The sequence below is a fragment of the Bos indicus x Bos taurus genome, chromosome 21 (assembly GCF_003369695.1).
Source record: "Bos indicus x Bos taurus breed Angus x Brahman F1 hybrid chromosome 21, Bos_hybrid_MaternalHap_v2.0, whole genome shotgun sequence".
Classification (NCBI taxonomy): domain Eukaryota; kingdom Metazoa; phylum Chordata; class Mammalia; order Artiodactyla; family Bovidae; genus Bos; species Bos indicus x Bos taurus.
Window position 1 is genome coordinate 60,205,299 of NC_040096.1, and position 27,171 is coordinate 60,232,469.

Below are 27,171 nucleotides of genomic sequence, written 5' to 3' on the forward strand. Positions count from 1 at the left end.
TGCCAAGAAGCCCTGCTGTATTCAAATGCACAGAACTATAATAATGACCCTCAGGCAACCTGCAGGCTAATTGTACCAAGTTACCATGTTACACCGCATAATAACCAGGGGCTATACTATGAAGTGGACCTAGCATACCGGAGTCAAAGCTACACTGTTCCAAGCTCCAAGCTACAGTTCCAACCTGTAATAACCAGAGACCTTAATAAGAGCCGCCTCTTTGTGCCAGGCCATGTTGTAAAATACGTAATGTTTTAGAAAGAAATAGCCTACCAGGAAGGTACTATTACAGGCCCCATAGTGTAGATAAGCTCCAATACTTTGAAAACTTCAGTACTTTGGCCACCTGATGTGAAGAACTGACTCATTGGGAAAGACCCTGATGCTGAGAAAGATTGAAGGCAGGAGAAGAAGGCGAAAACAGAGAATAAGATGGTGGGATGGCATCACCGACTTGATGGGCATGAGTTTGAGTAAGCTCCGGGAGTTGGTAATGGACAGGGAAGCCTGGCGTGCTGCAGTCCATGGGGTCGCTAAGAGTCGGACACGACTGAGTGACTGAACTGAACTGATTGTAGATAAGGGCTTCCCTGATAGCTCAGTTGGGAAAGAATCCGCCCGCAAAGCAGGAGACCCCAATTCGATTCCTGGGTCAGGAAGATGCTCTAGAGAAGGGATAGGCTACCCACTCCAGTATTCTTGGGCTTCCCTTGTGACTCAGTAAAGAATTCTCCTGCAAGCACAGAGATGTTAAATGCTTTCCCCAAAGCATCCAGAGCGGGATTGAAACTTGAGCAGCTTGGAGCCTCCCCGCACCATCTTTCTTAAAAAAGTTTTTATTTTATATTGGAATATAGTTGATTAACAATGTTGTGTTAGTTTCAGGCGTACAGCAAAGTGATTCAGTTATACACATACATGTATCTATTCTTTTTCAAACTCTGTTCCCAGTTAGATTATTAGAGAATATTGAGCAGAGTTCTCTGTGCTAAACAGTAGGCCCTTGTTGGTTTTCTGTTTTGTTTTCTTTTAAAAAAAGCAGCGTATACATGTTCATCCCAAACTCCCAGTCTACTCATCCCCGCCCAGAGCCTTCCCTTTAACCACAGTGCCTTGCCTGGAGACAAGTGGTCAGCGGTCACCTGGTCAGGGCCTTAGGACTCATTAGATGATGGTAAGAAACAGCTGCTGCTGGATGGATGAAAGGGCTGTGACATACACTATACAGTTCACCCTACTGTTCCCAGATACTGCCTAGAGCACCGCCAGCGTTCACATCTGGCCCAGGCCTGTGGCCCAATCCGCTAAACCAAGTTTCACCATCCGCCCCTGCCCCTCCTTGCACCTGCAGCCAACCAGCATGCCCAGCTCACCTCCACGACCGTTGTTGATGTTTGTCTTTCCATTAGACTGCTGCTCTCAAGGGCGGAGGCCGTGTCCCACCTGCTCTGTGTACCCAGGGCTGGAGCACAGACAGCAGGCAGAAGGATAACAATGATGCTTACTCAGTGAGCCTTACACTAACTTTCTTGAAAAAGCAAGGTTGGCTCCCATGAGGTCAGACCAGGATAGGGAGTTCCTGAAACTGTCCCAAGAGGCCTAGCGATAGACACCTCCAGGAGCCAATGAAAAGTACTGTGGAAACCTCACTGCATTTCATCATGTAATAACTGGGCCACTTCTTGGGAATCCTCTTATCTAGCTGTGCCATTTTACAGATGGGGAGACTGAGGCTTAGAGAAGGACAGAGACCCACCCAAGATCTTGCTGTAGCTCAGTGGCAGAGTTATGGCCAAGATGCATCTTGGTATAAAAACATCCCGGGTCTCTGAAGGAAAACATTATATTTCTTCAAAATAACCCACAGATAAGAAACAATCAGCTCTCATATTTACAGACAATTCATTTTCAACAAGTGTACCTAGACAATTCAGTGGGGAAAGAAGAGTCTTTTTAATGAATGGTGCTGGGACAAATGGATAGCCACATGCAAAAGAATGAACCTGGGTCACTGCTGCTGCTGCTGCTTCTAAGTCGCTTCAGTTGTGTCCGACTCTGTGCGACCCCATAGACGGCAGCCCACCAGGCTCCCCCGTCCCTGGGATTCTCCAGGCAAGAACACTGGAGTGGGTTGCCATTTCCTTCTCCAATGCATGAAAGTGAAAAGTGAAAGTGAAGTCGCTCAGTCATGTCCAACTCTTAGCGACCCCATGGACTGCAGCCCACCAGGCTCCTCCATCCATGGGATTTTCCAGGCAAGAGTACTGCAGTGGGGTGCCATTGCCTTCTCCAACCTGGGTCACTACCTCACACTATATACAAAAATTAACTCCAAATAGATCAAAGGCCACATTGTAACAGCCCCAGCTATAAAACTCACAGAAGGAAACATAGGCGTAAATGTTCATGACCTTGGATTAGGCAAATGATTTCATAGAAGTGACAGCAAAAGTACGAATAACAAAAGCAAAGAAATAGACAACCTGGACTTTATCAAAGTTAAAAACTTTTGTGTTTCAAAGGACACCATCCAGAAAGTGAAATGACAACCCATGGAATGGAAGAAAATTTTGGCAAATCATATGCTAGAAAGACAAAAACCCAATTATCAAATATGCAAAAAATCTGAATAGACATTTCTTCAAAGAAGACGTACATACGGATAGTCAATAAGCACGTCAAAAGATGCTCAATATCATTAGCCACCAGAGAAATGCAAGTTCAAACCAAAAGGAAATACCATTCACTCTGGTAACAATAGCTACATTCTCCGGTAACAATAGCTATAATCAAAAAGACAGACAATAACGAAGTATCGGTGAAGATGCCGAAAGTGGAACACAACTGCTGGTGAGAATATAAAAAGTATGGCCACTCTGGAAAACAGTCTGGTAGCTCCTCAGATGATTAAACATAGGGTTAGCACGTGACCCAGCAATTCCTCTCCTAGGCACACTCCCGAGAAATGAAAATATAGGACCCCAAAGACTTGTACACAAATGTTCATCAGAACCAAAAAAGTAGAAACATCTCATATGTCCATCAACTTACAAATGGATAAATGTGTTATATTCATATGAAGGAATATTACTCATCGATAAAAAAGGAGTAGTGTAGTGGTGGGGCTACAGCATACAGGAACCTTGAAAATATGAGGCTAAATCAAAGAAGCCATCACAAAGGACCACGTATCGTATACTTTCACTTATGTGAAATGTGTAGAACGGGCAGGTCTGTAGAGACAGAAAGAAAATGAGTCCAGCCTAGGGCTGGAGTTGGGCATGTGGAGGATGGGCAAACTGGGCATTGTGTAGGTTTTGGGGGGAAGGTAGTAAAAATATTCTAAAGATGATTGTGGTGATGTTTGTACAGATTTGTGAATATACTACTGCTGCTAAGTCGCTTCAGTCGTGTCTGACTCCTAGCGACCCCATGAACTGCAGCCTACCAGGCTCCTCCATCCACGGGATTTTCCAGGCAAGAGTACTGGAATGGGGTGCCATTGCCTTCTCCCATGAATATACTAAGAGGCATCAAATTGTGCACTTCAAATGTACCCATTTAAATTGTATATTTTGAAATATATATCAATAAAATGATTTCTTTTCTTAAAGAAACAATCATGACTTTCCTTGTGGCAAGAGGTTAAGAATCTGCCTGCTACAGAAAACAACAAAATTCTGTAAAGCAATTATCCTTCAAAAAAAAAAAAAAAAATTTAAAAAAATGGTGAAATCCATTAAAAAAAAAAAAAAAAAGAATCCACCTGCCAATGCAGGGGACACAGGTTCGATCCCTGATCCCGGAAGATTCCAGGTGCTGAGGAGCAGTTAAACCCATATGCCACCACTAGAAAAAGACCATGCAGCAATGAAGACCCAACCCAGCCAAAAGTAATGAAGTAAATTTAAAATAAATAAAGCCAACCTTAAAAAAAAAAAAAGACAAACGTAATGTTTAAAAAAGGACGCTGTGTCAGAGAGGCAGGTGGGGGGAGTCTGAACAGCTCAGGATTCAAAGGGGTGCACCAACTTTATTGTGGGCACTAGGGAGCTGGTGAGGGTCTGTGAGCAAGCGAGGGGCAGGCTCTGGCCAGTGACAGACTCACAAGCAACAGAGGGCAGCCTTTGACCAATTATCTGGACACAGTGTTGCCCTGAAAAGGCTCCTAGCAACCTGGCACCTTCACTCAGCTGCTGGGAAATACCCCTTGAAGTGCCGTTTACCCCCAGGCATTGTTTTTATTGGAAACCTGCTCATCGACAAAGAAACCAGAGTTCAAGTCCAAGGATCTTTTCCTGCTGGCAGCTGACTGCAAGTGCAAGCATCTGATGAGCAGTGGGGGGCAGCTGTCCCTCCCCAGGGCGTCTGCCCCCGACTCCGGTCCCCACGGCCCCTCCCAGCAAAGCCCCCAGTCGCTCACCACAGCCAGTGCTGTTTGGTGGGTAACCAGTGTTCCGCCTGCTCCCCCCCGTCCCCACCCCGGGTCATCTGTGACCCTATGATTGCGCTTGGGTGAGTGTCAAGGTCCTCACGAGTCTTGACCTTTGGATGACAAAGGAAGCCCCTGTGTGTTGGGGAAGATGTCACCCAGAGTTCCCGTGTATAAGGCTACCTGCTGAGTGGCAGGCGCTGGGCAGACATGATGCATCAATTACCCAACAACCCCCAAGGAAGGGGCGACCGTGTGACCTCACAGATGGGGAAACTGAGGCTCAGAGGGGCTGGCTCTCGGGCTCAGGCCAGACAGCTACTGAGGCGGGAGTGAGCCCAGGCCTGTGGGGCCCCAGTGGCTGTGCCATGCTGCAAAGTGACCCGCAAAAGGAGGAAGTGAGTCAGGAAGGCGAAAGAAGTGGGGGTTCCTCTTTGAGTCAGAGGAGGATGGCCCATCCCACACTCGACTGGTGCGGAGGAGGGGGTGGGGGTGAACCCCAGTGGATCAGACAGACAAGGCGCTGAGCCCAGGCTGGGCCCTCTGAGCACGCCTGAGATGGAGCACAAGCCAAGAGCTATGCCTGGCTTGCGGGGGCTTCGATGGGCCTGGTGACACCAAGCCTCTCAGTGTAGTCTCGAAACGAATCAGATCAGACAGGGACACCAGCCAGGCTGCGGGGGCCTGGCCTGGGCTTCCAGGAACTGGCCGAGAAAAACCGAGTTCTCTCTGGCTTATCCCCCTTTGTGTCTCTCGCTCCATCCACGCGTGGGTGATGATGAAAGCTGTGCCCTCAAAGGACCCGAGTGAGCAGGCAGAGGGAGGCGGCCATCTCATCTCACCCAGAACCACACCCGGCCGACTGCTCTCTGCTCCAGAGCTCGGGAGATGCTCAATTCATTTAGTGACAAATCTGGTTTCAACACCTGCTCTACACCAGATCCTGTGGTTGGTGCTGAAAATCAGAGCGGTGAACAGAACCAACCAGATCCTGCACTCTTGGGTGACCTGATAGCTCAAGCCGGAAGGTGGGCACAGTGTTCAGAGTGTTCTCAACACACGAAGTCTCCCTCCTGTCCCCACCTCTCCCCCAATCTCTGCAACACAGCATTTCTCAGCCTGCGACCCTCTGAAATCCACCAGCTCACTTCCCAAACATCCCGTGAGTAGCACTCACTAAATTTACTTTTCAAAATGTCTCTGTGGACCAGAGGTTTTAACCTGCCTCTCCCAACAACCCCGGGTTTCCCCAGTGGCTCAGTGGCAAAGACCCCACTTGCAATGCAGGAGATGCAGGAGACATGGGTTTGATTCCTGGGTCCGGAAGATCCCCTGGAGGAGGAAACGGCAACCCACTCCAGAATTCTTGTTGGGAAAATCCCATGGACAGAGGAGCCTGCCAGGCTACAGTCCATGGGGTCACAAAGGGTCGGACACAATGGAGCGACTAAGCATGCACCCCCAACAACAGGTGGGACCCCTGAGTTGGGCTATGTTGGCTCCGTGGGCCCCTACAATTTCACACAGCATTTTGTGCTTATGTTTGTTCTCCTGGCAAGATCTACAGGTCCCATGAGCTTCCCAAAGTTCCCTGACTAGGGCTACACCCAGCCCCTGGTGTTAATCATTAACATTTCTCCTTGTAAATGACCCAGAATATTCCCTGAGGAGGATGTCACAAACTTTCCTTAACCGTTGCCATTTTGCTGGACGGTTATGTCCCATTCTGGTTGTTTCTCTCAGTTCAACTAGAACATTTCCCAATTTATCACCGATTTAACGTTTGCGCAAGATCAGTACTCCTTTGGCCACAAAGGAGAGCCTCATCTATTCTTGTATTATCCCTCCCAAACGGCATTTTTCTGAACATCATTTTTTTCCTCAGTGTCAGCAGCTGGCCTTCTTTTGGGGGCTGTTTTCCACGAAGAAACAAAGTTTGTGGTCACATGGCCGTAGCTGCCTGGCCTGTAATAAGGCCAGGGACTAAGCAAATCTGAGTGATGTGGGGTGGTCCAGCTGGGCTGGGCTGGGCTGGGCCGGGCCGGGCAGGGTGGGGCTCGCTCCTGGTGAGTCACTGGGCTGGACATCCCCCTCCACCCCCACACAGCCACAGTCACAAAGGCCTGCCTCGCCCAGGACTCTTCCTGACAGCTGCCAGGAGCATAGACTCAGAGTCACCTGGCCGAGCAGATTCAGACCCAACTCTGCTGCTGAAAAATGAGGTGGATTTGAGTCTTCTGACTTCACTTTCCCATCTGTGAAATGGGAGTAATAATTGTATGAACTTCTTATCATTGGTCTGATTGAGCTATATTGATAAAGAGTGCTGGTAAGCAGTAGGCATTATTTAAAGTGTTTTAGATAAATACAAATCTGCAAATTGAGGGGAAAAAAGATGTCATTTAACTGTCCAGCAAAAGGCAAATGGTTAAGGGGATTTGGTGACATGCATCCCGTTGAATTTTCTGGGCCATTTACACTGAGAAACGTGATATGAATACTACTGCTGTGTCTGAAGAGAAAAAAGATCACACTGCAACTATTTACAGTCACCAAGACATGGAAGAAATCTAGATGTCCATCAGCAGGTGAATGGATAAAGAAGATGTAGCATACATATACGCACAGACACACACCCACAGACACAATGGAATACTGCGGCTGCTGCTAAGTCGCTTCAGTCGTGTCCGACTCTGTGCGACCCCCAGGCTCTGCCGTCCCTGGGATTCTCCAGGCAAGAACACCGGAGTGGGTTATCATTTCCTTCTCCAATGCATGAAAGTGAAAAGTGAAAGTCAAGTCACTCAGTCGTGTCCAACTCTTAGCGACTCCATGGACTGCAGCTCACCAGGCTCCCCCGTCCAAGGGATTTTCCAGGCAAGAGTACTGGAGTGGGGTGCCATTGCCTTCTCCGCAATGGAATACTGCTCAGCCATAAAAAACAATGAAATAATTGTTGGCTCAACATGGATGGACCTAGAGATTATCACACTAAGGCAGACAACAACAAATTCCAGGTGATATCACTTATATGTGGATTCTAAAATACAACACAAACGAACTTACTTACAAAACAGAAATAGACTCACAGATCTAAAAAAACCAAACTTACGGTAACCAAAAGGGAAACGGGGGTGAGGAATAAATTAGGAGTCTGGCATTAACAGATACAAACTACTATATATAAAACAGATAGGTAACAAGGTCCTACTGTGTGGCACAGGGAACTATAATCAGTATCTTCTAATAAACTATTGATACAATGGCAAAGAATATGAAAACGCATATGTGTATTTATATATACATAGGTATATACATTGGAGAAAGAAATGGCAACCCACTCCAGTATTTGTGCCTAGGAAATCCCGTGGACAAAGTCTGAGCCTGGTGGGCGACAGTCCATGGAGTCGCCAAGAGTCAGACACGACTTAGCAACTGAGCAGGTGTATCTGCGTGCATAACCGAATCACCTTGCTGTACAACAGAAACTAACACCACACTGTAAATCAACTATACTCCAATGAAAACTCTTTGCCCTCTGGACCAGGGGTTGCAAACTTTTTCTGGAGTGGGTGAGATAGTAAATATTTTAGGCTTTGAAAAGCCAGATGGTCTCTGTCACAATTATTCAAATTTGCAGCTCTAGTGTGAAAACAGCCATAGACAGTATGTAAATGATGAGTGTGGCCGTGTTCCAATAAAACCTTGTTGACAAAGTCATGTAGCATTGGGACAGTGGGCTGCAGTTTGTCAACCCTTGCTGGGCAAATTATACAAAAACTGTGTCCAGAAAAGATAAAGATTGAAAGGAACACGGAAGAAAAGGAAGAAGTTCTCTTAGAGCACTGGAACCACAGGTACATTTTTTTACATGTCAATTTCTTTAAGGCTGGTAGCCATTTTTAAGAAAATTAAAAAACTTTAAATCTGGGTACAAGCTATCAATAACAACAAATTAAGAGATTTCACAGTTCCATTAGACTTTTAAAAATAAGTTAAAAGGGGGAAGCCCAGCTTTCATATTAAGCTGCACAGAAAAGGTGGTCTGTGAAGTGTGGCCACCATGGGACTGAATCTAGCTTCTCCATCTACTAGCTGTGTGACCCCAGGCAAGTTTATTATCCTCCCTGTTCCTGTTTCCTTGTTTGTAAAGTGAGGGTACCAATGGCACCAACAAGCATGCAAAGGCCCGGCACTGAGCCTGGGGCGCAGTAGACCCTCCATATAAAGCACCACCTCTCAGATCCACAGGACTCACACAGGCCAGATTGTGCTGACCGTGGTCTCTATCATCCCCAGAAACGAGGTATGCTTTACTTCCCAACCACAGGAAAACCCCTCCTATGGTTTTCAGGTTTGGGTTACAAAAGGATACATAGCAACTCGAACTCCACTTTCATTTAATAAATCATACCCCACAGGACTTCCTCTGGCAGTTCAGCGGTTAAGACTGCCTTTCAAGGCAGAGGCTGTGGGTTTAATCCCTGGTCAGGGAGCTGAGATCCCAGATGCCTTGTGGCCAAAAAACCAAAACATAAAACAGAAGCAATGTTGTAACAAACTTAACAGGGACTTTAAAAATGGTCCACATCAAAAAAAAAAAAAAAAAAAACCTTAAAAAAATTTTTTTTAAGTCAATAGCGCCCCAGTTGTGAGAAGAACAGTCTAAGGAAGGCAGTTGGTAATAGTTAATTAGTGTTAGTTGCTCAGTCATGTCCAACTCTGCGACCCCATGTACACACCATGTGGCCTCTCCCCTTGGTGCTCTTCTTTGCCTGCCAGCATTCACTCATCAGCTCCACATCACTACCTCCAGGAAGCCCTCCAGGACTTTTTTAGAGGGTAACAGGCTGAGAACTAACACTTGAGCGTCGTCCAGGTGTAAATCCCTGTGTCAGGTGTTTGCACACAGCTCATGGAGTTCTCCCAACTCCTGTTAAGTAAGAATGATGGTCTTCTTTACATACAGAAATCAAGGTCCTTACATGACCTGCCCAAGGTCACACAGAAGGCAATCAGGCTGCCTCATTCTCCCCAGCAGCCCTTCAGCAGAGCCCGGGAGTTTAAAACTGTCTCCCTTCTGCCGGAGCTGCAAGGTGGTGTCCGCTGAAGAGTCCAGAAGAGCCCATCCTCTGCACCACGAACCCCTGCCTCTCGTCTGGACGCCTCAGAGCACCCCGAGACATTCCTCCAGGAGGCTTCGCCTCCCTGGAGTCCAAGGTCAATCGTTAGCAGGCTGTGCAGATTATAATTAGCACAGGCCGGTTCCTGCCAGAGCTTCAGACACCAGGTTCACAATGTGTTTCTGTGAAGCCAAGGGCATCAGCCTTGGGGACTCGCTTGTTCCTCCCTCTCTGTGGGGGAGGGCACCATGAGGGGGTCACCTGCGGGGGTTAGCCACGTCCATTGTAGAGGCAGAGGTGCCCCCTTGGACGTCAGCACCAGGAACTACCAGCACCCTGGGAGAAGCCACAGGGGGCTCTGGAGCAGGGTGTCTCCCGGGAAAGGGGTGCTTGGCCCTTCTGGACTCCACTCCTCCCGCCCGACGGGCCTGTGTCTGTGGCTGAGCTCCCCATCAGTCCCAGCAGACTATACCCTACTGTGGTGTGCAGTGCCAGACTTATCTCCCTCCTTATGCCCCTGATGCGGGGGCCTTAATCCCTCTCCCTGGAGGAAACTGGGCTCTCTGACAACCCCTTAGCAGAGCCCCCAGCCCTCCTCCTGCTGCAGGGCAAGGTCACCCACCCAGCGGGGGAGAGGGGCGGTCAGCACGTGAGCCTGGCTCTTTGCACTCCCACTGCAAGGGCCCAGGGCAGACACACAGGGCTCCCCCCACCAGGCACAAAAACACCACGTGGCCTAAACTGCGTTTCCTTCCTCTTGCACAATGCTGGCTTTGTTGGATTTTTTCCCTTTTTTTCTTTTTGATGTTTATTTATTTCTTCGGTTGCATCAGGTCTTAGTAGCGGCAGTCAGGATCTTCGTTTCATCACGTGGGATTTTTTTGTTGCAGTGCGTGGACTCTCTAGCTGTGGCTCTCGGGCTTAGTTGCTCCACAGCAAGTTGTACCTTGGTTCCCCGACCAGGAATCAAACCCACATCCCCTGGGCTGCTAGGTGGATCCTTAACCACTGGACCAACAGGGAAGTCCCCTTTAGTGGATTTTCTTGCAGGGACTGATAGCCTACCAGCTTTGCATGAAAGGCAAATGCCACCCTCCTGAGTTGACCACACTCAATAGTAGGGCTGCCACCACCCAGGGGAAGGTGCGTCCTTTCTGCGTCCATGGGAGGCAAGCCACACACGCTGGGGCTGAACCACTTCCCCTCAACGGACCTGCGGCCTCCAGCCCACCAGCAGCTGGTCAGGGCTGGGTGATGCCGCTTCTCCTTTGCATCTTCTTCACAGCAGGTGACTTCCTGATGGTGTCTGTTTACTTATTGCTTGCTGGCTGAAGGCTGATGGTTCTAGAATCTTCTAGAATGTAAGTTCCATCAGAGCAAAATATCGTTGTGTCCACTCTCCCATCCCTGTCTAGCATAGCATCTGGTGTGCGGCAGGCGCTCAGCAAGGAGGTGGTGAGCGAATGAATGAATCTCTGCTCTGTGTATTCAGCACCTCTCGTTTGTTCAAGAAACCTTTACAGGTGCCAAGCAGTGCAGCAGAGAAAACACAAAACTAGGATCTTCCCCTGGGGAGCTCACCACAAGTTGGGGGGGAAGATGCACGAACAGAGAAATTAGGGGGTTAAGATTCTGCTCAGAGGGGACACAGCATGGTAAGACTGCCGAGGGTGGGAAGGGCATGCAAGACAGGGAACAGCATGTGCAAAGTAGCAAAGCATGAACTGGCTTCCGAGTAATATATTTTTTTTTGGCGGTGCTAAGTCTTCGTTACTAAGAGCAGGCCTTTTCTAGCTTTGGCAAGCAGGGGCTATGCTCTCGCGGTGCACGGCCTTCTCACTGTGGTGGCCTCTCTTGCAGCTTTAGGGCACGCAGGCTTCAGTAGCTGTGGCACGTGAGCTCAGCAGTGGCGGCTCCCAGGCTCTAGAGCACAGGCTCAGTAGTCGTGGCCCAGAGTCTTAGTGACCCCTCAGCAGGTAGGATTGAACCTGTGTCCCTGCCTTGGCGAGCAGATTCTTAACCACTGGACTACCGGGGAAGTCCGCAGCTGAGTGCTTTGTCCCCAGCATGGAGGAAACGGAGGCAGAGAACCTCAGCTCTCAGTCCTTCGTCCCTACAACATTTACTAACCGCTCTGTGCACGGGGATAGACAGGGACCACCAGAGGACGGGGTGGTTCCTGCCTTCATGTGCTCACAGACTTGGGGACAGCAGAGTCCTTCATCTTTTGTGCACAGGGGCTCACTGCCCATCATGACCCAGGCTGCCCAGAGCTGCAGTCAGGATGGCAGGACTCTGACTAACTAGGAGGACCCACCCATCCCGGTTTGCCCAGGGCTTCCCTGAAACTCCAGTACTTTGGCCACCTCATGCAAAGAGTGGACTCATTGGAGAAGACTCTGATGCTGGGAGAGATTGGGAGCAGGAGGAAAAGGGGATGACAGAGGATGAGATGGCTCAATGGCATCACTGACTCGATGGACGTGAGTCTGAGTGAACTCCGGGAGCTGCTGATGGACAGGGAGGCCTGGCAGGCTGCGATTCATGGGGTCGAAAAGAGTTGGACACGACTGAGCGACTGAACTGAACTGAACTGAACTCCCTGGCTTTAGCCCCTAAAAGTCCTGGGTCCCCGGAGACCCCTCCGTCCTGGGCAAACGGAACAGCTGGTCACACTTCCACCTTTATGTCCCCTCCCAACACCCATCCGCCCACACTCCTGACACCCCTCCCCCTCTCAGCCACTGACAGGTGGGGGCTGGGTTTCCAGCAGCCTGTGTCAAGGGCAGCTTTTCTCCAGGTAACCAAGAGGGAACAGAGGGCACAGTGATGGGTGAGTCCAGTGCCTGTGTGTCCTCCCTTCTCTGATCAGCCCACCTCCCCCAGGGGCTGCAGGCTCTGGGATCCCGTCACTGTTTCCCTTGTCTGAACTTTATCTCCAGAAGCCTCCCTGATCCAAGGTCAGGCTTCCTCCCTAGCATTCCGTTGTGAGCTCAGAGACCCACACCCACGGTAGGCGCCCGATGCACACGTTAAGCTCAAGCAACAGGCAGCTAACGTTGCCTTTTCCATCATCATTTTACAGAAGCGAAAACCAAGGCATAAAACTGGTCAGGAACCCACCTCTGGTATTTACTTCCCAAGACCCTGATGATTCCATTCTTCATCCAGCCTTCCAGAACCTTCCCCACTAGCTCTGCAGAGACACACACCACAGATGCTCTCTCCCAAGGGGACTCAGAAAAACGTAAAAAGTCTTGCACGGATGCCTGTTTCCAGGCTGGGGCTTCTAAACCAGAGCTCCATGCAGAGCAACAAAATTCCCCCTAAGATATTCACAGAGCCCCTCAGCCTGGTGCCTCCTCAAGCTGTTGGAGGGCTGTGAGGTCCCCCAAATGAGACTGGTCTCCCCAAGAATCTGAGGCACAGCGTGGAGAAGTTACAAGAGTCCAACTCTAAAGGAAAGGATGATTAAATTAACCACCTCCAATAAGACCTTAAAGAAACTAGATTTATTCTCTGCTCTGGTCCCCTGCAAGGGCATCACATAGAAAAAGCTAGATCTTTCAAGACACCATCTTCTAGCTCTACCATTCATTTTTGGCGCACATCCTTGGACGAGCTCTGTAACTTCTCTGGGCTAAGCCTCCTGCCCAAGTTTCCACAGCCAGCCCAGGAGTTCTCCCATCAGTTTCCTCCCCTCTTCACGCTAGACCTGATATTGCTGACAAACGAACTAAGTAACTAACCCTCGGGCTCCTCCTCCATAAAGCGCCAAATAAAACCTACTGTGCAGGGTTGCTGATAAAGGAATAAAGTGTCCCCGGCCACCTGTACTCTTGAACTCCATGGAAGTGAGAGCACACAGCTAAGGCTAACCTTTCTGAAGGGTGTGCTCTCTCTGTGCCAGGAGTGAGCTAAGTCTTGTAACACTTACTTCCTCAGTGTGGTCCTTCTCACTACTATTGCGTCTCTACAGATGAAACTACTGAGGCTCAGAGAGGCCGAAGCTTTTGAGCTTTTTTAAAAGGCTTTAGCCTTGAGATACTGAAACACCCACCAGGTGGAAGAAGTTAATTCCATGATGACCAGACTGTAGCCATGACAGAAGTTGATCTATCTTCCACAATTCCCAGTACCAACCTCAAGAAAATGGGAACAAACTGGGAATTCCCTAGTGGTCCAGTGATTAGGACTCGACACTTTCACTGCCAATGATGTGGGTTCCATCCCTAGTTGGGGAACTAAGTTTCCACAAGCCGTGCAGCATGCCAAAAAAAAAGAAAGAGAGAAGAAAGAAAAGAGGAACTGACCCTGGACCTGAAAATTAACTGTACTTAAATCAGTCAAGATAATGCTGATCAGACCATCGCATGACCACCTTCAAGATGATTGTCAGAGCTGACTACTGTACTGCATGTAGCCCCTAACCTCATGTGTACCTCTGCAACTCCCCTTTAGAAGTTTCTGCCCCTGGTTGACTAGGGGAAGTCAGTTCTTTGGGACATGAGTCCACCTTCTCCCCAGGATTGCCGGCTTCCTCTAAAAAGTATCTTTCCTTTTACACAATACCTGTCTCTCAGTACTGGATTCTTCATCGATGAGCAGCTGAACATGAATTCGGCAACAAGATCATGGTAAGTTTGCACTCTCCAGGTTTGTGTAGCAAGGTCTCCAGGAAAACAGCCTTGGTGAGTGCTAGACCTGGGCTCAACTCCTGGGTTGGGAAGCTCCCCTGGAGAAGCAAAGGGCAACCCACTCAAGTGTTCTTGCCTGGAGAATCCCAAGGACAGAGGAGCCTGGCAGGCTACAGTTCACGGGATCACAGGAGTCAGACACGACTTAGCACTATCTTCTTTAGAGTGCTGGACAGGGAGTTCCCTAGGTTTCCTCTAGGATTGAGGGAGGTGGTGATGGAGGACACATGCATTGCAACAGAGCACCAGGTGAACTGTCTGGGGGTGGCCACTGAGTAAAGGAAGACAGTGGGACCCTTTTGCTATTCACCCTCCAGTACACTCCCCAGCATGAAAACTCCCAGGTCATCTGTCCATGCTTTTAGGCAGCTATGATGAGCGCCCCTTGGACCTATCAGGATGTCAGGCCTTGAGGGGCCCTTGGAAGTCATTTAGTTCCATGTTTTTACACATTTTGGCCATTTGCACATCACATCCATGCTTTGGGCTGCATCTGGGGATGCCTGAACTATTATTTTTCTCATTCATTTGTAAAACGCTTAACCCATTGAAACTTAAAATTATTTCAAGAGGGGACCTTTTATTTTTACCTTAAATAGAAAGCCAGGGTGACAGTCAATTGCCATTATAGAACATCAAAAGGAATAAATGCAATGAATATAAACACTGTTTACATAACTCTATCTGGTAGTCAGGGCATGGAGACAGATGGACAAGTGTCAGAGAGGTGTCAGGCCAGACCAGCTCCACACCAAGATGGTCTCCGTACAAAATCCAGTGCTTCCCAACCATTCTGGTGCAACAGTACCACATGGGAAGCTTTTACAAAATACAGATAAGCAACCCCAAGTCCAGAGAGTCACCCATTAGCCTAAGGTGGCATCCAGGTGATTATAAGAACATCGGATAATCAGAAAGATTAAAAGAAAAAGTCAAAAGGAAGATGGAAAAGGGAATTACATCCCCTGTGCTCTGAACTTGCGCCACCACAGGCATCCTGTCAATTACAGGTAGCCCCTGCCTCCCACATCCAAACTCAGAGCTCTGACCTAGTTTGAGCCCCTGTGCTGTATTGAGAAGGACCCCGAGGTCGGGCTGGGAGTAGGACAAATGGAACTGGAGTGGTGACATTGACATTTTTTTCCCATAGTTAATTCTATGAAAGAACAAGATTGCATTGGCTGTTAGGAATGGCTGGGACCTTGGGAGGGAAAATGAAAGACTGAGGAATGCGGTCTGCACCCTGTACATCCCGAGTCCTCCAAAGCAGACAGCCTCGGCTGGGTCCACTCCAGCCACTCACGCACCCACGGATGGCCAAGAACACCTGAGCCTGGGTTGACTCACCAGCAGCTGTGCCAGATCCAACGAGCCCCAGTGCCAGGGTGAAGGCAGGTGGAAGTGCCGAGCTCACTTCCAAGTGACCCACACTGTCACCAAAGTCACCTCCCAGCAAGGGAGCACCTCGGAGGAACAGGGAGTGCTCAGAGAGTCTGGAGAAGGAAATGTCTGGGACTGGGACTAAACACCAGCGTGGCGCTGGGAATGCCTCGTCCAGCTGTGACCACGTCAGGCCCTCACAGCAGCTGTGCAGGGAGGGTATGACCAGCCGCCTTGGACCATCGAATTAGCCAGGCCCACAGGGCTTATGTGACTTGACAAGACCACACTGCAGGTGGTAGGATTAGGATCCCAGCCCAGGTCTGTCTCATCCCATCATTCCAGGCTGCTGGCCCCACACCTCAGGGCAAGGAGCAGAAGAAAAATCAGGCAAAGTAGAACTCTCCATTGCATAGGAAGGCAGGTGACACCTTGCTCTGTGGGTGAAACCATTGATTTAGGATCCCTTTGCAGCTCATGACACAGGCTCACACATACCAAGCACAATTAGGAGTGTAGCACTCGTGCCCCCACTTTACAGACAAGGCAGTGTTAGTCGCCCAGTTGTGTCTTGACTCTTGGCGATCCCATGGACTGTAGCCCACCAGGCTCCTCTGTCCATGGGACTCTCCAGACAAGAATACTGGAGTGGGTAGCCATTCCCTTCTCCAGGGGATCTTTTCAACCCAAGGATTGAACCCACGTCTCCTGAATTGGCAGGCAGATTCTTTACCATCTGAGCCATGGAAGCCCAACCGAGAAGGGAACTGAGGCCCAAAGGGACAAAATTGAAAGGCTCACTATGGGCCCCTCCCAGCTCCCCGAGCTTTGCGCCCTCTGAGCCGTGGCCCAGGAATGGGGCAATCTAAGGCACACACCTCCCCAGCCAGACTCCTCCCGCCCAGGCCAAGGATGTGTTCATCTCACTCAGGCAAATTGAAGGGACGTGGGTGCCCAAGGAGAGCGGCTTCCAGGCCGAAAGGCCCAGATCTCAGCCACAAACATGTGCCTCTATGGCTCCTTAACCAACGTCAGCTCCAGCCAGGAGCTGCTTCCAACAGCGGACAAGTAGAGGAACTTCCGGGGACTCCCCTCCCCTCCTCAAGGGGGCATGTCGCCAAGGAAAGATATGGCCTTCAGGTGGTTTTATCCAGAAGGAAGTGGAGATAAGACACCACAAAATGGACTTCTTCAAAAATCCATGTCCTAAAATTACTTCTGAGCAAAGTTGAGTTTGAAATCAACAGATAAAAAGGCAAGTTACGCAAACCAGGCTCAATGGCTGCCTGGTTCTGAGGAAAGGAATTTAACCCGGCAACCCCAAACTGGCTCACGTCCAACCTACAACAACCGCCGGCTGTGGTCACCAAGTTCTTGACAGCTCTTGGGTCCAGGCTGGAAAAGGGTGTGGGCAGAGCAGGGTGTTCCAAGGCACGCCCCACCTCTGGGGAACCCGGGGCATTCCTGGACCCTTATGACGCTGGCCACTCAGGTTGGGTTTCCTTTGAGGAATGGCCTGGCAATGTGAAAGCCTTTGGGAATTGCAGAGAAAGAACTAGAAGCCTGGTAAGGAGGCCTGAGCTCTGGGTCTGACTCACCGCGTCCTGCCCAGTGCACACTCCCAGACTGGAAAGGCCAATGAAGGCTGATGCCTGAACCCTGGAATCAGATAACATGAGTTCAGTTCCTAACTCCACTGTTAGCTAGCTGAGGACAGGTGAGTCAACCTCATTGTAAATGGTACTATCAGAGCACACGTCACGAAATTGTTAAGAAAATAGAGAAAATGAAGAGTCCAGGAAGGGCTGCGTGCATGGTGAGTCACTTCAGTCCTGTCTGACTCTTTCCAACCCTGTGGACTGTAGCCCTCCATGCTCCTCTGTCCATGGGAGTTTCCAAGCAAGAATACTGGAGTGGGTTGCCATGCCTTTCTCCAGCAGATCTTCCTGTCCCAGGAATCGAACCTGTATGTCCTGCATTGGCAGGCAGGTTCTTTACCACTAATGCCACCTGGCAAGCCCTGGGTAAGAGCTAACCAGATGCTAACTGACAGACAACCAGGCGAGGCAGCTTACAGGGTACCCTGTCCACTCCATCAGCTTAGACCTTCATTCATTCATTGATCCATTCATTCTTCCATTCCATAAAGGTGTGTTGAGCTGCTATTATGACCAGACTGCTCTCAGGGCAGAAAAAAACTCACCTCCAGGCATTTTCAGTTAGATGAGATAGAAGACAAGCTCCACAATTTAGTAAACAATTTAGATAACTTCAGGTAGTGATAAGTGCTAGAGAGACAAAGAAACAGGGAGACAGGGCAGAGCGGTGTGGGGGCTGGGACCTGGGTAGGCTTACTGGGTGGGCAGAACAGCCTCCTGGAGGGTGTGGCTGTCAGATGAGATTTCCGTGAAAAAAAGGAGCAGCCTCCCTGAAAGGTCTGGGGAGGCACTCTTTAGGCAGAGGGAGGAGCAGGAAGGAAGATCCAGTGGGCAACGCTGGGCATGCTGAGTACAGACAATGAACAGCAGGTATGTGTCCCAGAGAAGCCAAGGGATGTACCCAGAGTTTCAAGGCCAGTCCCCAGAGAGGCCAGGCAAGTCGACTGTTCTCCAAGGAGATGGCAGGAAGAGAAGAAAGGGACGACAAGCGGATGAGATGGTTGGATGGCATCACTGACTCAAGGGACATGAGTTTGAGCAAATTCCGGGAGTTGGTGATGGGCAGGGAAGCCTGGCATGCTGCAGTCCATGGGGTCACCAAGAGTTGGACATGACTTGGCGACTGAACAACAACAATCAAGGAAATGGTGCCCTGAGGAGGGCCGCAAAGGGAGCTGGTGGGTGACACCTTCTCTCCCCAGCCTCAGGTCACGTCTCTGGAACCCACCTTTCTCTTCTGTGTCCTGGGAATTACTCTGATGTGCCCTGCCCACTTCATTCAGGGGTGCTGTGAGCATCAGCTCCCCTCAAGTTTGTAAGATCTTATTTTGTGGTGTAAAGACTTTTCATTAAATAATAATATGCTCTCTCTCTCTGGCTGGGATGTGTGCATAAATAATCCTGTGACCCTGCCTTCAAGGACGTCCTAAGCTAGTTGGGAATCAGACATGAAAACTGAAAATTATCTATCACGTGCAAAGTGTAATGAGACCATGAAAACAGAACCTGTCTGAATGGTTGAGGATGGCTTTTCGGAGGAGGTGAGATCTAGCCAGGTGTTCGCTGGGGAAGTAACAGCTGGGCAGAGGTAACAGCATAGGTCTGGAGGTGGGAAAGATGAGGATAGGTATGGGACCTCCTGGGACCTGGAGGTAGCCCAGTGGTGGAAAGCATGAAATAACAGCCCGTAGGCTGGAGGCCTGGGACTTAATCCTTAGGTCAAGGGGCTCATCGGAAGCAGATAAGCAGGGAATCACCTGATTAAGTGACCTGGCCTCTCCTGGTGGGAGAAAGGGGGCAGATTGTAGCCGCCAGGCTGAAGGTCCCCAAACACCTACTTCGAGGCTGTGGCTCCTGAATGAGAGGAAATATCCAAACTTCAAGACACCTTGCTCAGTCGTGTATGACTCTTTGTGACCCCAGACTGCAGGCCGCCAGGCTTCTCTGTCCATGGGACTTTCCAGGCAAGAATACTGGAGTGGGTTGCCACTTCCCACTCCAGGGTCAAGGCATCCTAGAGATCTTCTAACTCCAACCTCCCATTTTAAAAGTTAAAGAGCAGGAAACAGAGACTGGCCCAGGTGAAGGTCAAGTGGGTCTGTGAATGGCATGCTCTTCGCATCATCACAGACAGGCCAGCTCTTTGTAATAACAAGGAAAGAGGCCCCCCCCAGCCCCCCACAGTGAGTCAGTCCTGTTGCATTATTTCAGCAAATGTCACTAGGGAGGCGCGCAGACCTTTTCAGGTCTCACATTAAACTCCTGACTTAAAAGTTCAACCAGAGGCAGGGCCCCGCTACCCACCCCCACCCACCCAGAAGATCAGCCTCCCCATCTTCACCGTGCAACCATCCTAAACTGTGTTACACCAAGCAGACTTTTAGGGAAGGTGGTTGGTTGTAGGGGAAAGGGTATGGGTCCAGGGGCCAGAAGACACCGTCTCAGGTCCCAGATGGGCCCTGAGGCGTGTAAGACACTTGGGCCAGTCATTTCTGGAGACGCAGTGGCAACTCAGTTTCCCCAAAGGTAAAACGATGGGCTCCTATAAGATTTTCTCTCAGGTTCTGGCTGGTTCTGGCATTTTTTTATTCTCCAGTGCAGCTGTTGCTACTAAATATTTCTTGAACATTGCACACACAAGCTCTCCAGGCCTGTGCAGTAAAGGTTTGTTTCCTAGTCTCTAGGCTACCTTCCTTGTGTCAAGTTCTTTCATCAGGTCCTCACAAAAGCCCTGCCCTCCAGGGAGGTATCACCAGCCCCACGGGCCAGCTCCGGCTGACCCAGGACACAGAGCAGTGCTGGGATCTGGCCCCAGGTCCCCGCTGCCCAGGTGAACATATGTGTCCAGGCACAAGGGCTCCCTCCAGGGAAAGCCAACCCCTAAAGCTTCAGTTCTGAGACACCCACCCTTTGAGTCCCGTTGGTCAGGACAGACACCTCTGCACACAGAAGAACATCTTTGAATTGGGCAGAGAGAAGGTGGCCAGGAATCACTAGGTCCCAAGATGGGATGGTTTCCCCCATTCTCAGCACACCCTGTTACAAAGAGAGCAAGTCTGGCTGAAAAGCAGGGAGCCTGCTGGTTAGCGCCTTCAGCATTCAGAGCCTCCCTGGATCTGGGTCCACAAGGCTGGGCCATGGGGCTTCTGGCTTCTGAGGAGTGAAAGGCGTGCTCATACACAGCACATTTTTAAAAAGTCTCCTGGTAGTCACATTCGTTCTCCCTTGGAGTGAAACTCCTGCCCCATCACACATCTGCTATGTGATCTGAGGCAAGACAGTTAGCATCTCTGAACATGTCCCCATCTGAAAAATGGGAATCACCACATCCATGGCACTAAATTGCTTTGGTAACTTACAAATATACCAAGCACGCCCTGCGAAGAACAGGAGGAGTAAGGGGAGCCCTAAGAGGGCTTCTAGGAGGAAAGGCACTGCTTGTAAATTTCCTTTGATGATGCTCCTGTCCACCTAAGCCCTGGAAGTGCTGTGGTCATCGCATGTTGTAGCTCTCTGCCGACTTTTTAAAATTAAAATGATCACATCAATTTAACTCAGATATAACCTCCTGGTTATATTATATTAACCTCCTGGTTTCCCTGCCTGGAGGAGGCAGTGGCCCTTGCCGTAGCGGCACAGGTGTGGTGGGTGGTGTCCTCATAAGAGTCACACGGGTGTGGCAGCGAACTGTCTTCTCTAACTATGTGCCTCGCATTCCCTCGGCCGTGAGACCAGCAGATGGGTCCACAGCACCTAAGGTTCCGCCAGGCTAAACGAGTCAGGATTTTCTGACTCAGAAGCACAATTCGTGAGGCCAGGGCTGTAAACATTCCTGTTGATCATCTGAGATGTAGAGCATTAAGGTCACTTTCTTGTTATGGCTTCAGAAGAGGGAGGTTACTGCTCCTCAATGAGAAATCATGTGTCTGCTATACAACAGGATTTGTGTCGGTTTTTTTTTTTTTTAATCCAGCCAGAATAACATTTGAATCTGGGAAGAGTGATTTTCTAAGATAGCTTTGTGAAAATGCTCCATATTATCTTCTAATTTTATTTGTATGTATGATTTGATATATGAAAGTGAAAGTTGCTCAGTCATGTCCGACTCTTTGCAACCCCATTGACAATACAGTCCATGGAATTCTCCAGGCCAGAATACTGGAGTGGATAGCCATTCCCTTCTCCAGGAGATCTTCCCAACCCAGGGATCGAACTGAGGTCTCCTGCATTGCAGGCAGATTCTTTACCAGCTGAGCAACCAGAGAATCCCTTGTATATGTATATAATGTATATTAGATACATGTATATTGTACACATCGTGTATATATAAATATATATAGTACACATTGTACATGTATATAATGTATGTATATTATACACATTGTATACGTATATAATGTTTTTCTTATTTTGTAAGTGATGAAGCATAAATTTTAAAAAGTTTATTTATGGCTACACAGCATGCAGGATCTTTGTCCCTAACCAGGGATCAAACCCATACCCCCTGCAGTGGAAGCGAGGAGCCTTAACTACTGGACCTCCAGGGAAGCCCCAGAAATATTTTTTGAAAAGGCCCACAGGCCCACAGAAACAGGGAATCCCACTGAGAAGGGAGTCGACTGATCCTGTACCCTCCTCCTACCAAAGATTGTTTGCGTTATCATTCCCTTGCCTTTTTTTTTTAACCTGCTTAAATCTGTGAAACACTATCTCCATAGAGAGGTGTGCATGAAATATACCTCCTAAGCAATTACAAAGTCAATTCCCTAGTAACCACCCCCTTCTACCATGACCCTCTCAGTCCCAATCTCCTCTCCCCCAACCAAGATGATACTTGACTTTTATTCAAGGTTATCACTTTCTTGATTCTTTACCATCATTTCACATCTCATGTATATATATCACTAAACAACTCGTGTTAGGGTGCTTGTGTTTTGACCTTCCTAATTTCCTGAGCGGCTCTCTGCCTTTCCCCTAAGTCTTTCAAAGTATTTTGGGGATGCTAGGATTCCCTTCCTGGAGAAGGCAATGGCACCCCACTCCAGTACTCTTGCCTGGAAAATCCCATGGACGGAGGAGCCTGGTAGGCTGCAGTCCATGGGGTCGCTAGGAGTCAGACACAACTGAGCGACATCACTTTCACTTTTCACTTTCATGCATTGGAGAAGGAAATGGCAACCCACTCCAGTGTTCTTGCCTGGAGAATCCCAGGGACGGGGAAGCCTGGTGGGCTGCCATCTATGGGGTCGCACAGAGTCGGACACGACTGAAGCGACTTAGCAGCAGGATTGCCTTTGCCAAATCTGCAGCCCAGAAATCCAAGCGAGAGATGCAGGCCACACTACATTGTTACAATGACATTAGGAGGATCAGCATTAATAAAAACCAGGATAATGCCTCTTTCTGGCGTGTTCCCACCATCCTGGGCATTCTGCTGAGCGCTGTCCCCAGATGTCTCACTCACCCTCCCAGCAATCCCACAGGGAGGTGTTGGGACCTCTTAACTCTGTTGTAGAGATGACAAAACCAAGGCTTCCACTGCCAGGACTGTCCCCCATGTACTTCCTAGCTGCTCTTTGCAAGGGAATTCATCCCGAAGTCCTGAAGCAAAGATTCCTTGGGGGATGGGCAGAGGTGGGGAGGGTGGCTACAGACTTCCCTAACTTCCAGTGGCTCCCCCAGGTTCTTCTCTCAGTGATCCAGCTGGGCTACTTTTAGATGTTATAGGGGGGGAAAAAAAAAAGGTTTGGAATCCACTTCTTTCAGCAAATGCCAAAGTCTTAATGGCAACTGGATCCTGCCTCATCAATACTGTTCTCCCGATAATTAACATATAAGATTGTCCTGAGACAGGCGGTGTGGTTGGAGTGAAGAGCATCAAGCCCTGGGTTCAAGACATGTGGTGGCCAAAGGGAGGGGCCTAGGAAGGGATGGAGTGGAAGTCTCTGGAGCAGAGTTGGACACGATTGAGCAACTAACATTTCCACTTCACTTTCATGATAAACCATAATGGAAAAGAATATATATGCATAACTGAATCACTTTGCTGTGCAGCAGAAATTAACACAACATTGTAAACCAGGTACACTTCAATTAAAAAAAGAAAGAAAAAGAAAAGAGGCTACCCTGAGTTCAAATCCTGACCCTACCACTCCTGGCCTTGGAGGAGTCTCTCCCCTCATCTGTGCCTGGGATGTAGTACAGGAGTGGCAGCCTGGCCTGCAGTCAGAATCCTAGGAGATGAGAGACGGGAAATGCTTCCTGAGCCGGGAGTCCCCTGGAGTGCCTGGCTGGCCCCTCTCTAATCTCTCCGCCCGGGTCAAGGACCAGCTTTCATGACTGGAAGAGCTCAGAGGGAGGTGATCCAAGGCCACCCGCCATTTGACAGACATGGGGACATCAAGGCAAAGGGGAAGAGGGCAGAACTGAGGAGGGGAGGACGCTCAGGTGTCCCAACCAGACCCCCGCTGTCACCCCGAACTGTGACACCTGCTCCCAGGGGCTGAGTCTGACATCCCACACAACGCTCCTGAAGGCGAGTCCCGTTTAATTCTCTCAGCAGGTGCTATGGTCATCCCACCTCTCAACAAAGAAAACTGAAGCTCTGAAAGGTGAAGTGACGTTTCCACGGTCACACAGCTGGGGAAAGGTTAACACAGGGCTGGGCCAGCCAGTCTGACACATCCACCCTCATTTCTAACATCTGAGCCACACAGGAGGCCCCTCTGCCCGCGGGGCTCCCAGGGGCTCCAAGCCGCTTTGGAGGTGACGCTGGGCCTGCCCGCTCTGGCCTCCCCAGAATGGAGGTCACCCCGCAGCCAAGCCATGATCCCCCAAAAGCCCCCGCCCCCGTTTCTGTATCCGGAGGCCACCTAGACAAGGACAGGTCCCCAGCTGTGGCAGAACATGCAAAGCACCCGGGCTAGAGGTTTGTTCCCATGGAGACGGAAGGAACTCAAACTTCCCCTGAAGGGTGCCTGCAGGGGCTAGAGGCCAGCCTGTACCCCCAGGCAGAAACCTGAGCCCAGATTCTCACCACTCCCCCTCTGAGCCACCAGCGAATCCTCAGGGCCTATCCTCAGGACCCCTAGCAAGAGAGGAATGAGTTCCAGAAATAAGCCTTCCTGGCCCACACCCGCTCCAGCTGCCCTCCAAGGGGCCTCTCTGGCTGCAAACGATGCCCGGGGGCCAGCGGGCTTGGCACAGCTGTGGCCGTCTGCCTGAGCACAGTCCTGCCTGAGGAATGCACAGAGCTACACGTGTCAGAGAGACCCGCGTGGGGCACAGTTCCAGGAAACAGAGCAAAACCGCCTGTTTGCACGGCGCACCTCCCTGCTCTGCCTCCCAGCTCCTGATCACTGATCGCGCCATTGGCTGCCCCCCAGTTGTGCAGGAGGTGAAGCTGGACCCTTGCAGAGTTAAGTTCTGTTCTTGGCTGTGTGGCTCTGGGCAAATCACTGGCTCTCTCTGGACCCGTTTCCTCTCCTCTTAAGGTTTGAAGGAGGCTGTGCCGTCAGGCTCATAAAAGCAGCGATTTTGTGACATGCTCCTTTTCTAGGAGGACAGTCACTTTTCCCACTGTCTCCTCTTTTCCTCATTCCAAGAAATGTGGCATGCCCCTGTGGGCATGTCAGGCTCCCCAGCTGGCAGCCCTTGGCTGTAAAAAGCCCATCACTAGTGCCAGGAGGAACCTGGGAGAGGGTCCCAGGGCAGTGGGCCAGCGCTTCAGGGCCAAAGTGGTAAAACAATGATATTCGTGATCACGCCACCGGAGTTGTAATCCCCGCCTTAGAATTTTGGAGCGGAGGTCAGTGGGCTGTGCAGGGCACTCATTACCAGTGGGTTGGCCAAAGGGCTATATCCACCAGGTCCGCTGTTCGGAATCTGAAGATTCTTAAGAGGAATCTGCAACCATCTGGGGCTCCTTCAGGCCCTACAGGAGATTTCTGGTCTCACTCTCCCCGCCTTTAGAGATACTGGGATGAGGCTCAGAGAGGCGGAGAGGCTTGCCCAGGGCTGCACAGCCCCGGGAGATTCTGAATGAAACCGGTCTTGCCTGCGAGTGCGACTTCCCCTTCCCACCGAGGGTGCGGGGATATCTCAGGCAGGCACTACGGAGCGAGCTCGCGGTGGCCGAGAGCGGGTATTCCTGCCGGCGTTCACCGCCCGGGTCGGGGACACGCGGCGCAGTGACAGGTCCGCTTGCCCCAAGCGGAGGCAGAATGAAGACTGGAGGCGGCGCCCGACCCTGCGGGGACGTGCTGCCCGGGGCTTACGGGCTGCTTCTTTGGGGAGGGTCGGGGAGCGAAAACGTTCGGGGATTTCGCAGGCGGCAGGAAACGGTTGGGTTTAAACTAAAAATACGCGCCCGCCCGCAGCTGTCACACCAGGGCCCCCGCCCCCGCGCCCCGGCGCGCCTCTCCAGGTCCCCTTGACTTTCGGCGATCACGATTCCTGGCGTGGGGTTGGTGGGGGGTGGGGGGGCGCGCCAGGGCTGGGCCAGGGTGGGTGTTGAGGATCCGACCCTCCGGTCTCTGTTCTGGTCCCCCGGCCCCGCGCCACTTACCCGGACGGGAGCTTGCAGGAGCGCGGCGCCGCGGGCAGTCCGGGCCGAGCCACCTTCCTCCTCCCTGCGTCCCGGGCGGCTCCGGAGCGGGGCGGGGCCGGGGCGGGGCCCGGGCACTCGCCCCCGCCCCGCCCAGTCCCCTCCGGACCCGCCACGCGAGCCGCCCCCAGGGCCCAGCTGAGGCCGCTGGGCGGGCGAGAAAGAAGAGTGCGGCGATCCGCGCGCTCGGCGGAGGGCCCCGGGGCCCGGCCTCAGCTCGGCGGGAGCCTTCGCAGACCCCCTTCCCCGGGGGCAGGGGGGAAGAGAGCGCAGTCATGAGGACTCCCCACTCTCACCCCTGGTCACGCGCCCAGGGCTGCCCTCTCCGGCTCGGGAGCCGCCCTGAGTCCCAGCCACCCTCCTGCCTCCGCCTGGGTCTCATCCTTAGAGACGGTGCGGAGCTGCCTCTCCCCGGGGGTAAAGTTCGATCTGCCGAATTCCTCTGTGTGCCTAGCCTTAGGGAGGGGGTTGGGAGCCTGGTGGGTCTTGTCCTCTCTGAGCCTAGGTGGGGGCAAAGGCTGGGACACCCCCTCCCGGAGGCGCGAAATCCAAGGAGGAAGTGACACCTATCAGCCAGCCTGACGGTGGGGGCGCCCCATCCGGCCCCTCCCACTCCACCGTCCCCGGAGCCTCCAAGCCAGGGATGTTCGCGTCCCAGGCTCGGGTAGGAGGACCCCAGGATACCGAGGGGAGGCGATGGGGGCTGAGTTACCAGGAATGTGAATCCCACCCGTGATCGACCTCCCACAGACCCCAGGTCCACGAATGTGCCTCTCCTCGGTCTCCCCGTGCGCCCCGCCCCCAGCGGACACTTCCTCCGACGCTTCTGCGAATCCCAGATCCAGGGACTCCCAACTCTTTAGCCTCTAAATCTTATCTGCCTTTGCCTTTGTGCTCCCAGCACTTGCAGGCCTTTGGACCGTCCGCCCCGCCAGCGCTGATCTTTGTCAGAGTAGTAATTAGAAGTTTGCACGAGGGGTTCCGTTTCCTTTGAATGGGGATGAAAGCAACTCACACGAAGTTTACAACTTGCAGAACCCTTATACCACGTGGACTCCAGTCTTCACAATTTAGGTGTGGCCGCGCCCATTCTGCAGATGAAGAGTTAGATGGTTGTTGTTCAGTCCCTCAGTCGTCTCCTACTCTTTGAGGCCCCATGGACTGCAGCAGGCCAGGCTTCCCTGTCCTTCGCTATCTCTGGGAGCTTGCTCAAACTCATGTCCACTGAGTTGGTGATGCCATCCAACCATCTCATCCTCTCTCGTCCCCTTCTCCT

The 27,171-nt window shown here is 51.0% G+C and overlaps 1 protein-coding gene across 2 annotated transcripts in view; it reads right to left on the bottom strand.

Moving 5' to 3' along the window:
- SYNE3 (spectrin repeat containing nuclear envelope family member 3) overlaps positions 1 to 25,954 on the bottom strand; it is a 106,966-nt gene extending 81,012 nt beyond the window's left edge. For both annotated transcript variants that reach the window (XM_027520927.1, XM_027520926.1), the window contains exon 1: positions 25,857 to 25,954. The gene's annotated coding sequence lies outside the window, so the exon portion shown is untranslated. The remainder of the gene's footprint in view (positions 1 to 25,856) is intronic.
- Positions 25,955 to 27,171: the final 1,217 nt, after the last annotated feature.